This window comes from Dromiciops gliroides, chromosome 4 (genome assembly GCF_019393635.1).
Source record: "Dromiciops gliroides isolate mDroGli1 chromosome 4, mDroGli1.pri, whole genome shotgun sequence".
Taxonomy (NCBI): domain Eukaryota; kingdom Metazoa; phylum Chordata; class Mammalia; order Microbiotheria; family Microbiotheriidae; genus Dromiciops; species Dromiciops gliroides.
In genome coordinates, this window is record NC_057864.1 from 397,004,195 (window position 1) to 397,021,456 (window position 17,262).

The 17,262-nt window shown below is 34.9% G+C and overlaps 1 pseudogene; it reads left to right on the plus strand.

Moving 5' to 3' along the window:
• The first annotated feature begins 2,425 nt into the window (after positions 1-2,425).
• On the plus strand, positions 2,426-2,806 carry LOC122755162 (annotated as a pseudogene).
• Positions 2,807-17,262: the final 14,456 nt, after the last annotated feature.

Sequence of the window (17,262 nt, forward strand, 5' to 3'; positions counted from 1 at the left end):
ATGCTATGCTGCAAGTTGTTTCTGCCTAGGAGAATATGAGCTCTTTGAGCTTAAGTTCCTGACATATTCATCTTGGAACAAAGTATTGCTCAGTAACTATTCACTGGTAGACTGATCAACAACCTAACAATGCAAGTTGAAATACTGTCCCCTAAAAACTAGAGTCCTAATCGAGTACTCCTTTCTGGATTTTTCCTTTGGGGGTGGGGGAGGACTGGACCTGTGATTTCGTTGCTATAGAAATTTTCTAGTGAAGAATTCCCTCTGTCCATGCATCTTGACCCCTGCTTTGCAGTTTATAGACTTAGAGAAATACCTGGGTTACTGAGAGGTTTTGACTAGACTAGAGTCACAGTTAATGGGTCAAGAGGTGCTAGTTGAACACACAGATCTTCCTGAATTCAAAACCATCTCTCTAACCACTATGTAGTCTGCTTCAGAAAAATACATGTATGTTTGCATATATGCATGCATATATGTATGTGTTTGTGTATGTATATGCATGTATATATCTTGGATGTGGATAAATAAGTTTGCATATATACTCACACATATATGTGTACATACATACATATTTGCATACACATCCATAATGATATGTACATATACTTCTCTCTCAGACAAGGAAACTCAATCAGTGTATGCTGGTACATTTTCTACAATTTATAGGTTTATAGAGTTGGCTAGATCAATGAATGAGTAGTTAAGTGATTTTCCTAGCATCACACAGCCAGTATGTCAGAAGTTGGATTTAAACCTAGGTTCTGAGGTTGGCTTTCTATCTATTACCCCATAGTGTATCTTTCTATTTCTGCTCTGTTTCTGTCTGTCTTTATGTCTTTCTCTCTTCTCTTTCTCTCTCTCTGCCTCTCTCTTCCCCCTTTTATGTGTATTATATTCATGTGGATTTATATGCATCTATGCATCTATGTATATAATATATATGTATCATGTGTATGTACAAATATACATAGGGAGAGAAAAACAAAAAGACAGAAAAACAAACAGAAAGTGAGACATACAGATAATATACATCTAAAAAGAGAGTCTAAAGATGGATTGAGAATTTATATGGTTTTATGACACTGGTTGTTTTAAACTTCTCTATAGGTAAAATAACACCATATTTATAAACTACTTATCTGACATAATTTTATTTTCTTTCTTCTCCCCCTCTGGAAAAAAGATAGTTAAAGGTTTTTTAAAAGGCTCCCCTAGCTGATGTTGACTGTTCAATACCTGCTTAATGAGCTGATTAACAACTGTTACCCAAAATTAATGAATCAAGTCACAGTTGTAATTGCCATATTGCAGATCACTGTGTTCTATTAGATTATGATGGGACCATACATTTTACAATGATGACTCTTTCGGGATTCTGAAGGTTTCTCAGTAACCTGGCCCATGTATTTTTTTAGCAAATGTATGATGACTCTCTCTTAGCCACAGGAAGGTGTTTTGTGAAAACCTCAACTGTTAATTTCAAAAGATCATATTGATAAAATAGTATTTCATTCAATGTTTACATTTTACTTTCAAATAATAATTTGTATCATTCTTGAGAACCTTTTTCATCTTGCATTGTTAATATAATACAAACACATAGAAATGCAGCCATCTGATTACTCATTTGTCAGAAAACGACTTGTAGTACAATAGAAAATAAAATGTCATGTAGGAAGGACTTTTGCCAGTGTTGGCATTCCTTGCCAAACATGCAAATATAGTACAATTCATTGATGTTAGTCTGTAGTTTCACTTCAAAAACATATTTTGCACATTAGATACTTCTCAAAATATATCTTAGAAAAGAAAATTTCAATATCTTGTTATATATTCTACTAGATCATTGTATAGTACACACTTTTGTAATGAAGAGGGACTATCAAAGATGGAGGAGAGAAGCCAGGAAGCTGCCTGATCTTTCCCATGTTTCCCTCAAAAACAACATTAAGTCAAGCCTATAAACAAATTCTGGAACTACAGAACCTATAAAAAAGACAGAGAGACACAATCCTCCTACTTGAGATAATTTAGAAGTCTTCAGGAAAGGTCTTTCTCACCCAGGCAAAAGGAAGGGAGGCTCAGTCGACTCACTGACTCATCACCAGCTAGACTCTGCTGCAGCTCAACACAGCTGAGAGTGGGATAGCTGAGAGTGGTGCAGCTGAGAGTGGTAAGAAGCTTGCAACAGTGACCCCTGTGCCCCAGGAGCAGACTTCATCTTTATAAGTTTTTAAATATGAGTAAGAAACAAAAAAGGACCTTTCCCATTGACAGCTTCTATGATGAAAAGGAAGACCAAAACTCAAACTCAGATGAGTTTGTCAAAATGCCTACAAGTGAAGATTCAAGTGGGAAGATAATCTTGCCTCAAGACCAAAAAGCCTTATTTGAAGAGCTCAAAAAGGCTTTTAAAAACCAAATGAGAGTTTTGCAGCTCAGCTCGTGTGCAGTGGCTGTGGTGGTGACAGCAGAAGAGCCCGGCATGGTGTCTCATACCATTTTGTTGGTATAATCTAACAAGAAACCAGAAGGCCGAACTTATACCGATTATGAATCAGTGAATGAATGCATGGAAGGAGTTTGTAAAATATATGAAGAGCATCTGAAGAGAATGAATCCCAACAGTCCCTCCATCACCTATGACATCAGTCAGTTGTTTGATTTCATTGATGATCTGGCAGATCTTAGCTGTCTTGTGCACCGAGTAGACACTCAGACATATCAATCCTACAAGAAAGATTGGGTCAAAGAGAAGATGTACATGCTTCTCCATCAGAAGGCCAAACAAGCTGGCAAATAATCCAAGTGGCAACCTTGGGGGATAGAGAGAGGGCTTTGAAAACAGGTGTACAGCATTCTGTAGTGGATGCTTTGTATTATAGAAGTCCTGTTTCCAATCTGAAGCCCCTGTCCCTCCCTACTTTCTTTTTCTTTTTTGCTAAAAAGTAGCTGGAAGTTTCTCTTCAGTCAGCACTTGGTTACAATTCTTCCTGCTGTTCATATCTGCTTCATAATGTTCACTGTACTTACCCTTCTGTGTGAGGGTTTTTCAGAATTTAGTTGTCTTCAAAACTCAAAAGCTTAGTAGAAAATAAGATAAATGCTCTTTAGTTTAAAAAAAAACAAATGAGAGAGAGAGAAGAAAAAAATGGAAAAAGAAATGAAAGAAATGAGAGTTACTCTGGGAAAAGAAGCACAAAAATTAACTGAAGAAAACAATTCCTTAAAAAATACAATTGGCCATGTACTTGAATTCTTTCTAGTTTATATTTTTTCTTTGACCTGTAAGTGCCGGATTCATACTATAATGTTCCCAAGGAATTTTCATTTTGAGATTTCTTACAGAAGCTAATTTGTAGATTCCTTCTATTTCTATTTTGCCTTTTGATTATAAGAGGCCTAGACAGTTTTATGATTGCTTGAAATATGATATGTAGTTGAAGAATACCATTTTTCACTTTATTTTTGTGAGGTATTTTATGTTTTCTTTTACATGACAAATATGGAAATATATATTGTATGGGTGTGCATTATAATCTTTGTCAAATTACTGTTTCAGAGAAATGGGAGGGGAGGTAATGAGAGAGAAAATTTGGAACTCAATTTTTTTTTTAAATGAATGTGAAAAATTGCTTTTACATGTAATTGGGGAAAATAAATATTATTTTTTAAAAAGAAAAAAAATACAATTGGCCAAATGGAAAAGGAGGTTCAAAAGCTGACTGAAGGAAATAATGCTTTAAAATTTAAAAACTGGGCAGATGGAAGTTAATGACTTTATGAGACAAAAAGAACCCATCAAGCAGAATCAAAAGCCTGAAAAAATAGAAGAAAATGTGAAAGGCCTAATTTGATAGACATCTGACCTGGAAAAAGATCCATGAGAGATAATTTAAGAATTGTTGGACCACCTGAAAGACAAGATCAGAAAAAGAGTCTAAACACCATGTTCTAGGAAATTATCAAGGAGAACTGCCCTGATATTATAGATTCAGAGGATAAAAGCATCATTCAAAGAATCCACCGATCCCTTCCTTAAATAGAACCAAAAGAAAAACTACAAGGAATAGTATAGTCAAACTCTAGAATTATCAGGTGAAGGAGAAAATAATTCCAAACAACCAGAAAGAAATAATTTAAATATCATGGAGCCACAGTCAGTATTGCACAGGACATGGCAGCTTCAACATTAAAGGATCATAAGGCTTGGAGTATGATATTCCAGAAGACAAAGGAGCTTGCATTACAACCAATAATCAACCACCTAGCAAAACTGATCATTCTCTTTCAGGGGAAAAGATGTACATTCAGTGAAATAGGGGGCTTCCAAGGTTTCCTGAAAAAAGACCAGAACTAAACAGAAAATTTGATCTCCAGATACAAGACTCAAGAGAAGTATAAAGAGGTAAGCAGGGGTTGGGCGGGGGGGTGGGGTGGGGTGGGAAGGGGTTGTTCAATGTGATTAAACTGTTTACATCCCTATGAGGAAGGATAATACTTTTACTATTGGGATCTGTATCTCTGTTAAGGTATTGTTATTAAATTGACATTGATGTGATGATATAAAGAAACTTAAGGAGCAGAATAAAAGGAGAGTAGGGGGAGGAGAGGAAGGGGGAGGTGGAATGGAGTTAATTACATCATATAAAGAGGCAAAAAAGAGCCCATTACAATAGAGGGAAAGAAGGGAGGGGAGAGTATTGTTTCAACCTACTCTCATCAGATTTGGTTAAAGGAGGGAATAACATGCATTCCCATTTGTATAAAGAAATTTAGCTTATTCTTTAAGGAAGCAAAAGGAAAAGGGGAAAGGGGGAAAAAGAAGGGAAGCTGATAGAAGTGAGGGAAGATTGAGGGAGGCAGTAGTCAGAAGCAAAACACTGTTCAGGAGGAATAGGGTGAAAGAAGAAAAAAAGGAGCACAAACAAAGGGGAAAAGAGGATGAAGGGAAATAAACAGTTAATAATTTTAACTGTGAATATGGATGGGATGAACTCTCCCCTAAAACAGAAGCAAAAGGGAGAATGGATTAAAAATCAGAATCCTACAATATGTTGTTTACAAGAAACACATTTGAAGCAGAGAGATACACACAGAGTAAAAGTAAAAGGTTGGAGCAGAATATATTATGCTTCACCAGAAGTAAAAACAAACAAACAAACAAACAAACAAAAAAACAGGGGTAGCAATCCTTATCTCAGACAGAGCAAAAGCATAATAAATCTAATTAAAAGAGATAAGGAATGAAACTATATCTTGCTAAAAGGTACCATAGATAATGAAGTAATATCAATACTAAACATGTATGTGCCACATGGTATAGCATCCAAATTCTTTTAGGAGAAGTTAAATAAGTTACAGGAGGAAATAGACAGCAAAACTATACTAGTCGGGGAATCTGAATCTTCCCCTTTCAGAATTAGAAAAATCTAGCCACAAAATAAATAAGAAAGAAGTTAAAGATGTGAATAGAATGTTAGAAATGTTAGATATAATAGATATCTAGAGAAAATTCAATGGAGATAGAAAGGAATATACATTTTTCTCAGTGGTACATGGCACATATTAGGGCAAAAAAGACCTAATAGTCAAATGTAGAAAGGCAGAAATAAATAATAAATGCATCCCTCTCAGATCATGATGCAACAAAAATTATATGTAATAAAGAGCCATGGAAAGGTAGACTGAAAATCAATTGGAAATTAAATTATCTCATTCTAAAGAATGAGTAGGTCAAACAACAAATCAAAGAAACAATCAATAACTTCATCCAAGAGAATGACAATAATGAGACAACATACCAAAACCTATGGAGTGCAGCCAAAGCAATGCTTAGGGGAAATTTCATATCTTTAAATGCTTAAATGAATAAAAAAGAGAAAGAGATCAATGAATTGGGCATGCAACTAAAGAAGCTAGAAAAATTACAAATTTAAAATTCCCAGTAAATACTAAATTAGAAATCCTGAATATCAAAGGAGAAATTAATAAAATTGAAAGCAAGAAAACTATAGAATTAATCAACAAAATTAAGAGCTGGTTTTATAAAAAACAATAAAATAGGTAAACCTTTGGTTCATTTGATTAAAAAACAGAAGAAAACCAAATTACCAGTATCAAAAATGAAAGGTGTGAATTCACCAGCGATGAAGTGGAAATTAAAACAATAATTAGGAACTATTATGCCCAATTGTATGCCAATAAATTTGACAATATAAATGAAATGAATAAATATTTACAAAATTACAAATTGCTGAGGTTAACTGAAGAGGAAATAAAATCCTTAAAGAGGCCCATTTTTGAAAAAGAAATTGAACAAGCCATTAATGAACTCCCTAAGAAAAAATTTCCAGGACCAGGTGGGTTTACAAGTGAATTCTACCAAACATTTAAAGAACAATTAATTCCATTACTATACAATGTATTTGGAAAAATTGGTGAAGGAATTCTACCAAATTCCTTTTATGACACAAATATGGTGTTGATACCTAAACCAGGCAGAACCAAAACAGAGAAAGAAAATTACAGACAAATTTCCCTAATGAATATCGAAGCAAAAATCTTAAATAAAATATTTGCAAGTGATCACCAAGGTAATACAATATGACCAGGTGGGATTCATACCAGGAATGCAAGGCTGATTCAACATCAGGAAAACTACCAACATCATCAACCACATCAATAACAAAACTAACGAAAATAATATGATTATCTCAATAGATGAAGAAAAAGCATTTGAAAAAATACAACACTCATTACCATTAAAAACACTAGAGAGCATAGGAATAGGTGGAAATATCTTTAAAATAATAAGCAGTATCTACTTAAAACCATCAGCCAACATTATATGTAATAGGGATAAGTTAAAGGCATTCCCAATAAGATCAGGGTTGAAACAGGGATGTCCATTATCTCCTCTATTATTTAATATTGTAGTAGAAATATTAGCTTTAGCAATCATAGAAGAAAAAGGAACTAAAGGAATGAGAACAAGCAAAGAGGAAACAAAACTTTCACTCTTTGCCTAAGATATGATGATATACCTAGAGAATCCTAGAAAATCAAGTAAAAAACTATTTGAAACAATTAACAACTTTAGCAAAGTTGTAGGATATAAAATAAACCTACATAAATCATCAGCATTTCTATACATGACCAAGAAAGTCCAGCAGCAAGAAATATTTTTTATTTTGTTTTTTGTTTTTTTTGCAGGGCAGTGAGGGTTAAGTGACTTGCCCAGGGTCACACAGCTAGTTAAGTGTCAAGTGTCTGAGGCTGGATTTGAACTCAGGTCCTCCTGAATCCAAGGCCAGTGCTTTATCTACTGTGCCACCTAGCTGCCCCACCAGCAGCAAGAAAAAGAATGAGAAATTCCATTTAAAGTAACAGCAGATAATATAAAATACTTGGGCGTCTACATGCCAAGAAAAACACAGGAAGTCTATGAACACAATTACAAAACACTTTTCACACAAATCAGATCAGATCTAAATAATTGAAAAAATATCAAATGCTCATGGATAGGTCAAGCTAATATAATAAAAATTACAGTTCTACCTAAATTAATTGACCTATTCAGCGCCATACCAATCAGACTACCAAAAAGTATTTCATAGAGTTAGAAAAAATAATAACAGGATTCACCTGGAAAAACAAAATGTCAAGAATATCAAGGGAACTAATGAAAAAAATGCACAGGAAGGTGGGGTAGTTGTACCAAATTTCAAGCTACACTATAAAGCAGCAGTCATCGAAATTATTTGGTAATGGCTAGGAAATAGAGTGGAATAGATTAGGCACAGGAGACACAGTAGTAAATGACTATAGTAATCTACTCTTTAATAAACCCAAAGACTCTAGCTTCTGAGATAGGAACTCAATTTTTGACAAAACTACTGGGAAAACTGGAAGACAGTATGGCAGAAACTAGGCCCAGACCAACATCTTGCACTGTATACCAAAATAAGGTCAAAATGGGTATAAGATTTAGAAATAAAGGGTGATACCATAGATAAATTAGTGAAGGAGTAGTTTGCCTCTCAGATCTATGGAGACGAAAACAATTTTGTCCAAAAGAGAGATATAGAATATTATGAAATGCAAAATGGATGACTTTGATTATATTAAATTTTAAAAGTTTTTGTACAAACAGAAACAATGGAGCTAAAGTTAGAAGGGAGGCAGAATGCTGGGAAATAATTTTTACAGCCAGTATTTCTGATAAAGGCCTCATTTCTAAAATATATAGGGAACTAAATGAAATTTATGAGAATGTAAGTCATTCCCCAATTGAGAAATGGTCAAAGGATATGAACAGTCAGTTTTCTGATGAAGAAATCAAAACTATCTATTTCCATATGAAAAAAATGCTCGAAATCACTATTGATAAGAGAAATGCAAATTAAAACAAATCTGAGGTACTACCTCTCACCCATTAGATTGGTTAATATTACAAAGAAGGAAAATGATAAATGTTGGCGAAGCTGTGGAATAATTGGAACACTAATGCATTGTTGGTGGAGCTCTCAACTGATCCAACCATTTGGGAGAGCAATTTGGAACTCTGCCTAAAGGGCTATGGGACTGTTCATACCCTTTGACCCAATGGTACCACTGCTAGGTCTGTATACCAAAGAGATCATAGAGAAGGGAAAAGGACCCACATGTACAAAAACATTTATAGCAGCTCTCTTTGTGGTGGTAAGGAATTGGAAATTGAGGGAATGTCCTTCAACTGGGAAATGACTAAACAAGTTGTGGTATATGAATACTATTGTGCTCTAAGAAATGGTGAGGAGGGGGAGTTCAGAGAAACTTGGAAGGACTTACATGAGCTGGTGCTGACTTAAAGGAGGAGAACCAGGAAAATATTGTACACAGTAACAGCAACATTGTGTGATGAACAATGGTGATAGACTTGGCTCTTGCCAGCTGTGCAATGATCCAAAACAATTCCAAAGAACTCATGATAGAAAATGTTCTCAACATCCAGAAAAAAGAACAGTGTATTATAAATGCAGGTTGAACTATACTGTTTCTACTTTGGGGCCATTTTTTTTCATCCTTTTTTTCTGAAGTTTTTCCTTTGTGCTCTGATTCTTCTTTCACAATATGACTAATGCAGAAATACATTTAATGTGTTTGTACATATAAAAATTATATCAGATTACTTTCTGTCTTGGGGAAGAGGGAGGTAAGAGAGGGTGAGAGAAAAATTTGGAACTAAAAATCCTACAAAAACAAATGTTTAAAACTATCCTTACATGTAACTGGAAAATAATAAAATACTTTTATTTTTTTTAAAAAAGAGGGAGTATCAAATCACTTGACTCTTGCAGAATTAGAGAAAAATAATACTGATAAATTTTATGCAATGTGTTTTGTAAAATACTTAGCAAAAATATTTTTAATTAGATGAAAATGTTTAGATTTCATACTCCCCCCTGTACATCTTTCTTTCTAGGTATTTAAAAATAATACCAATATTTCCAAATGAAATCCTGTCTGCTCTCTACTTCCTATCAAATTTTGAGTCCATGGTATCTCTCCAAGATACATCTATTAATGGACCAGCACTATAAGTTGTCTTTACTGCTGCCTAGAGTAGCATTCTTTATCCACTTAATTTTTCTTGCATGAATAATTAGGCTCAACTATTTTGACTGACTAGGAATCCAATTAGGGCACTCTATAGTGTTCTAATTCTTGACCCATTCAGAGCAGTATCAGTTGCAAACATTAATATCTGAATTATTCCATAAACTACAGATATAAACTCTCTCTATATATATATATTTTTTTTGGTGAGGCGATTGGGGTTAAGTGACTTGCCCAGGGTCACACTGCTAGTAAGTGTTAAGTGTCTGAGACTATATATCTTGGAACATTATATTTCAAAGGGCAAAAGAGCCAGGGTTGCATCCAAAAATAACTTATCTAGCAAAGTTGAGTATACTCCTTAGTGAAAAAAAAGTGGACATTTGATAAACCAATAGACTTTCAGTTATTTGTGCAACAAAAAGACCAGAACTCAATGGAAAATTCAATATAAAAGATTGTAAGAAATATAAGGAAATCATTAAAGACTAGTTGTAAGATACTGATAAAGGTTAAACTGTTTACTTATGATAAATGAAAATGTTATCAGTAGTCTTAAAACTGTTATTACTAAGGTTGAAAGAAAGGTTGTGACTGAGTTATATATGATCGGATGATTCTAAAAGGTAAAAAGGAGCAATTATCTCATAAAATGGGGTGTGAAAGGCAGCACTAATACAGAAAAAATGTATTGGGGTGGAGGGCTCATCTGCATTGAAGAGTAAACAAAGTAAACTTCTGAAGAGGTTTAGAAGTCTATCCTCTAGAGGTGAGAAAACTTGGGGACAGCATGGGGGGAGGGACTTTTAAAAGGGTATATAGAATAAAATTAGGAGGGTGGAGGAGAAGATAGAAAGGGAATTTTAGACAAGTGAATAAAATAAAGAATAAGAGTAAGGAGGAAAGATAAAGTAACAGGGATAGGGTAAAAAGAGGCTGAGAAGGAAAATATTAAGTAAACATAAAATGGACAGAAATTCACAAACAATAATTAGAACTTTGTTAAATCTATGAGAACATGAGTCATTCCTCAGTTGACAAATGGTCAAGTGATATGAACAAGCACTTTTCCAATGAAGAAAACACATTTAAAAAGGCCCATCTTTTTTTAATATCACAACTCTTCTAGTAATGCCAGATAGCCATGGACCAAGAAATGGCACCATCTCCAAAGAATTACACTTGCAGGTTATTTCAGGACAATTGTGAAGCATATAGTAGAAGATAAGTCTACACCATATTACTAATAAGGACTTACACAGAAGAAATGGTAAAAGGGCTATGATCAGAAATCTGTAAGGCAGGGACAATTAGTGGACAAGTCATGAACAGAAATAAGAGATAACATGTATAGGTCACATGCTTCTCTGGTATCCATACAATGCCAAGAGATCTAGGTGAAGGTCCTCAGTATGTTTGATGTGCCCTCTGGAAGATATGTAGAACATCAACATAGACAAGAGCTGCATAGGATGGAATAAGGATGGATTGAATCACATAGTTGAAGAGTCATCAGTAAAATCCCAGCCCCATTAAAAGATTGAAGTGCTTTTGATTTAGATGTGTGGTTCACATATTATACAGCTATTTCTATAATGCTTACTGAATTATTTGAAATCAAAGTCAATGAAAATGGTTCTTATCTAAATGGCAGCATATTGTTCACACTATGGTATATATCTTGATTGGTAGACAGCGAAAATAAAACCCATTAGAATTAAAAAAGGGAAATGACAAATAAACCGAGTTCACTTGATTTTCTTAAATGAATTCAGTCCAACCACTTTGTGGGGGTAGACATAGCTATGTTTTTATTTGCTTTCTAAGTGTAGTGAATTTAAAAGTATAGTAAATATGTGAAGTATCCCAGCAGTTCTATAAAAAGCTATATTCCATTGTGAATTTACAAAGCAGTAAGATATACCAGTCTACAACAAAAGGCCTTGCAACGCTGCACAAAATGTTAGTTTGAAAAACACAATTCCCATTTGGAAGGCCCTACCTTTTATAGTTATACCTAGAGGTGTGTTGATAAATGTTTAACAACCAACTCAACTGAAAAAATATGCAATGACATAGTTTGTTTATTCTGAAATATTAACATTTTCACTCTAGAAATCAACAAAATGATAAATCAAGCTCTGATTTTTATTGTTTACCTATTTCCAAGGTGTACATGTCTACCCTCAAAATTTTACAATCAGCTCTTGGGATGAAGTTTGAGCTGTTTTCTAGCACATCTATGTTTTTAGAACTAGTTATAATTATAAATAAAGGCCTAATACCTACATATGTATCCATTATGGATGACACAAAATTTAATTTATTATTAATCTATGCCAGTATTATACCCTAATATTTCTTTACATAAATCAATTGCTCCTTGGCATACGCCATACCTGTTCTTCAAGGGCCAGGGCCAGGTTTAGTTCCTGCATGGTATTCACAAATTGCCCAGCCCACAGTGATGTCTCCCTCACTTGTAGTCCTTGGGCAATTATTTGCTTCATTATTAATTTGGCACTTAGCATCCTCAATCTTAGAGAGGAACAGTGGTTCAGAGGTCAGAGAGTGCCCTCAGTCAGGAAAACCTACATTCAATTCTCACTGCTGACACATGCTGGCTTTGTTACTATGGGCATTGTCACTCAACTTCTGAGTGTCACCAGGGAACTTTCCAAGATACTAAGTGACTGACCCACTTATTGATGTGTCTTGGTAGTAGGAGTTACTCCCCAGAAGTTCCCTATACCCATGAAACTGAAAGTTTAATCCATATATGTGTATGTAAACATATACAGGGCAACTAGGGGGTACAGTGGATAAAGTGTTGGTCTTGAAGTCAGGAAGACTCATCTTCTTGAGTTAATCTGGACTCAGATATTTACTAGCTGTATGACCATGGGTAAGTCACTTAACCCTATTTGTTTCAGTTCTTCATCTTTAAATGAGCTGCAGAATGAAATACCAAACCACTCCAATATGTCTGCTGAGTAAAACCAAAAGGGGTCATGAAGAGTTGGACATGACTCAAACAACTGAAAAATAACAATATATATTACATAATATCTACATGTTGTGGACTACTGTACAATGGCATTTATTTATTTATTTATTTATTTATTTATTTATTTATTTATTTATATTATGGCAGGGCAATGGGGGTTAAGTGACTTTCCCAGGGTCACACAGCTACTATGTGTCAAGTGTCTGAGGCTGGGTTTGAACTCAGGTCTTCCTGAATCCAGGCCAGTGCTCTATCCACTTTGCCACCTAGCTTCCCTGGCATTTCTTTTTAATATATATGTCCTGTCTCCCAAAGAAAATGAGATTCTCATAAGAGCATTCTCTTTTTGGATATGCTGAGTTGGAGAGAGTGGTGTTAAGTAAACTTAGAGGAGAGGGTATCAAGGAGTAGATGTCCACAATGCCAAATGCAGTGAAAAGATCAAGAATAAGACTTGAAAAAAGATCATCAGATGGTGATAAAGAGATCATTGGTAACTTTGTTTAGAAAGAATAGTTATAGTTCAGTGAGGAATTCTCTTTTTTCCTTTCTTTCTGTCTTTTAAAGAAATAATTCATAATATAACAAAAGATAATGACAACAATAAGGGACATCAAAATTTTGTGATGCAACCAAAATATTACTTATAAAAATATCATTTTCTAAACTTTTTTCATAAAGGAGAAAAAAGTGGATATCAACAAATTGTGCACGCAATTTTTAGAAAAAAATAATCAAAAAATTAAAATTTCCATTTAAATGTAAAATGTATCTCATTTTTCTATTTACATCACAAGTCTACAATACAGTGATTGGCACATAGTAAACATATAATAAATTTTTTTTGGTCATTTGTTTAATAGGACAAAGGATTCAGGGGTGAAAGGAGAAGTAATATTAAGAAGAAGTAATATTAATTAGAGAGGTTTCTCTAGGAGTTTGGCAGAGAAGTGTGTGCAGGGAAATAAAAAGAGAATGATAGCTTATGGGTATATCATGGTATAGTAAAGGTTTTTGTAAATGATGGCAGAGGAGTAGGCATATTTAAGAAAAGGAACCAGAAGATAGGGAGATGTTTAAGATCAGTGATAGAGAAGATGATTGAGGGGACAATCTAATGAAGATGGGAGGGGAAAATATCTAAGGCACATGTAGAACACAAGGGAACAAATGAACCTATTTTAGCAATAGTTGCTCAGAAATCTTGCTATCCAGCATGACCTTATTTTCTAGCTCACTAGATATTTATTGTACCTAGTTCCCATTCAAATATCATCACCAGAAGGCATATATTAAAAAATATCAGATGATGTTGTCATGAACCTTGAATGACATAAGATCACAAATATTGACTGACAATATCACAGTGTTAGTTATTACTAGGGCATAGCCTTCGAGAAAAGGGGAGGGATTAAGAAAAAACAAACAAACATTAATTTCTTTCTATTACCACTATTACCTGGTTTGCGTGTATCACAATTTGGGGGGGGGAATATTCTTGGAATCTTCTAGGCTTTGGATGTAAAAGTTGTCCCTCACAAAATAAGTACATAGTTTTGCTCAAGAAAGAATAGGGGGAAGAAGAGGAAGGGAGGGAGGGAAAGAGGTTAAAATGCAGAAGGAAGGTTTCAAATACAGACTACAACAAATCTGTCTGCCCCAAGTGCTTCTTACCAAATTAAATCCCATGTTCCTGATTCTGTGCCATCCCACTAGGACCCTAAGTTGTACCTCAGCTGCACACTCTTCACCAAGGGGTAAAGAGCTCCTCAACATTCTTATCTCTTCCATCTGGAAAATCAATCATGAATCAAAAAGATACTTGCCCTGATTAATGAATTGAAAATTGCTTCAATTCTACACGACTCACTAAGGCCCACTGTTTCAAATGAAGAAGGACCTAGACAATTTTGCTATAAAAAGTTGGCTTCTAACTCCTGTGACTAATTGAAAGACCATATTTGTACTGGTCAGTGCTAAAGTGAGGGAGAGAAACTACCCTTTTACACACACACCCACCTTCTGCAAATAGCTTCCAGCCATGTATTTCCAAGGACTTGGAATTTAAAGATGCCAAAGGGACCCCTTAAATTATGAAGACCTGATTAATAGGCATGTTCTACATACAAACAGCTAGTCAACAATATGCCAGGGTGGATATCCCTACTGTGCTAAATTTTTTTAAAGTTTTTTGGAAACCATGTTTTCTGTCTTTCGTGTCTGGGATAGCTTATAATCACTGAAGAGAAGGTTTGGGAAAATGTATTCCTTATTCCTCCTTCTTGCCATGAATCCAGTAACTGTGTTTGGAGGGGAAGCAGAGGAAGAACAAAGTCCCATCCCCCTTCTCACCAAGAAGCTTTTTCCCACAGAAATATTTCCCAGTCAATGTTTGGTGAACTTTTAGAATGATCACATAAAGCAATGTATCTCCTCTCTGACACATTCCGGCCATGTCATCCTAGTCAAGTTACTTAGCTAATCAATGTTCTATGGAAGTCTCCTAAGTTTTAAAGTTGCAAAGAAGGCATCAATACATCTGACTATAAAATTTTTCCTCACCTGGGAGTTCCCTACATCAGAGAAATCATAGGTTCATGCTTATTCCTATCCCTAAAACTGACTTTATCCTAGATTTTAGGTGAAGTACTGTATATTTTCAGCAGTATTGTTTCCCACTTCTTTGATTACATACATTTTGAATATATTATGAGATCTAGCCCTGGCACATAGCCTCCACTTATAACATTGTTCTTATCAAAACACAAGAAGTATCCTACGCTCCAAACAATCAAGTTATAAAATGGATTGTTGCAATTCAACCCAATGGCAAGTTAGAGGCTGATTGTGTGAAAAAAGGAATCTGTTAAATAATAAATGTTAGAGAAGCTGTGGAAAAATTGGAACACTAATGCATTGTTGGTGGAGCTGTGAACTAATCCAACCATTCTGGAGAGCAATTTCAACTATACCCAAAGGACTATGAAACTGTGTATACCCTTTGACCCTACAATACCACTATAAGGCCTCTATCCCAAAGAGATTATAAAAAAGGGAAAAGGACTGACATGTAGAAAAATATTTATAGCTGCTCTTTTTGTGGTGGCAAGGAATTCGAAATTGAGGGGATGCCCATCAATTGGGGAGTGGCCGAACAAGTTGTGGTATATGAACGCAGTGGAATACTATTGTGCTGTAAGAAACGATGGGCAGGTGGATTTCAGAGAAACCTGGAAGGACTTACATGAACTGATGCTGAGTGAGATGAGCAGAACCAAGAGAACATTGTACATATTATAAACAACCTTGTGTGTTGATCAACTGTGATAGACTTGACTCTTCTCAGTAATACAGTGGTACAAGATAATTCCAAAGGACTTATGATGGAAAATGCTCTCCAAATCCAGAAAAAAAAACCGTGGAATCTAGATGCAGATTGAACCTTACTATTTCTGCTTTTTTGTTTTTCTTTTTTGAGGTTTTTCCTTTTTGTTCTGATTCTTCTTTCACAGCATGATTAATGCAAAAATATGCTTAATGGGATTGTACATATATAACCTAGATGAGATTGCTTGCTGTCTTGGGGAGGGGTAAGGGAGAGAGAAAATTTGGAACTAGAAATCTTATAAAAACAAATGTTGAAAACTATCTCTACATATAACTACAAAATAATAAAATACTTTTATGATTAAAAATGAATACATAGCATGGAAAATGAAAAGAGTTGATCTGCAGGATTCACTCATTCAGGCACTGTAGTTATATCAAGAGACAGAAACCAGATTCCTTCAAGGACATATCAAAGCATGATGGGGGAATGTGTGGCTAGATGTCATTAACTGGGAGGGGACAGCAGCAACCATTCTGAACTGGTGCACAGCAACCAGCAACATGAGAGCTGGGCCTCCAAATTCCATCATGCCAGTCATGAGGCAACAGGAAGAACTAGGAGTACCAAGGAGTGATTCCAGCCATTAACCAAAGTGGAATAATCAGTGGGGAAGGAACTATATGTCACATTTGAATCTTTTTGGACTGTATTCGCATACATAGGAACTAATAGCTGGAGCCCCCATGTTCTTTTAGTACAAGAGACAATTCTGTATGCTGGGAATTCAAAAGAAAGGGATAATTTAGGATCTACCACCCCATTTGTAGCTATACAAGTTATAAATTATAGCCTTACAAAATTCAACTGGTTTTGTTCACACAGGGTTTTATTCTTTGTGTGTATATTTATTCAATTTTCTCAATTCGCTCAGGTTCCCAACTACTGAGCCTTGCTTTGAATTTTGGAAATATCTCAGAAAAATCAAAACAAAAATCAATTCCCAAACATTCAAGTTTGCTCAGTTTTCTGTTGGATACTCAATTGAATTTCCTGAAAGAGTATTGTTGCCTTAGGGACAAGTCATTTTCATAACTTCTTCCTAACAGGTCACTGTCTATTGGCAGACTGGACAAGGAAAATGGACAATAGGTATTACTGACCTCTGTGTCTTTTTTTAAATGGCTGCTATGCAAGGAGGGGGCCAATTTGGTATTATGCCAATGAAATTTATTTTTTTTTGTTTCATGAATAAATAAACATTTCTCATCTGAACCTTTTATTATTATTACTTCTCTATTATAAAAGAGCATTCAAATACTGA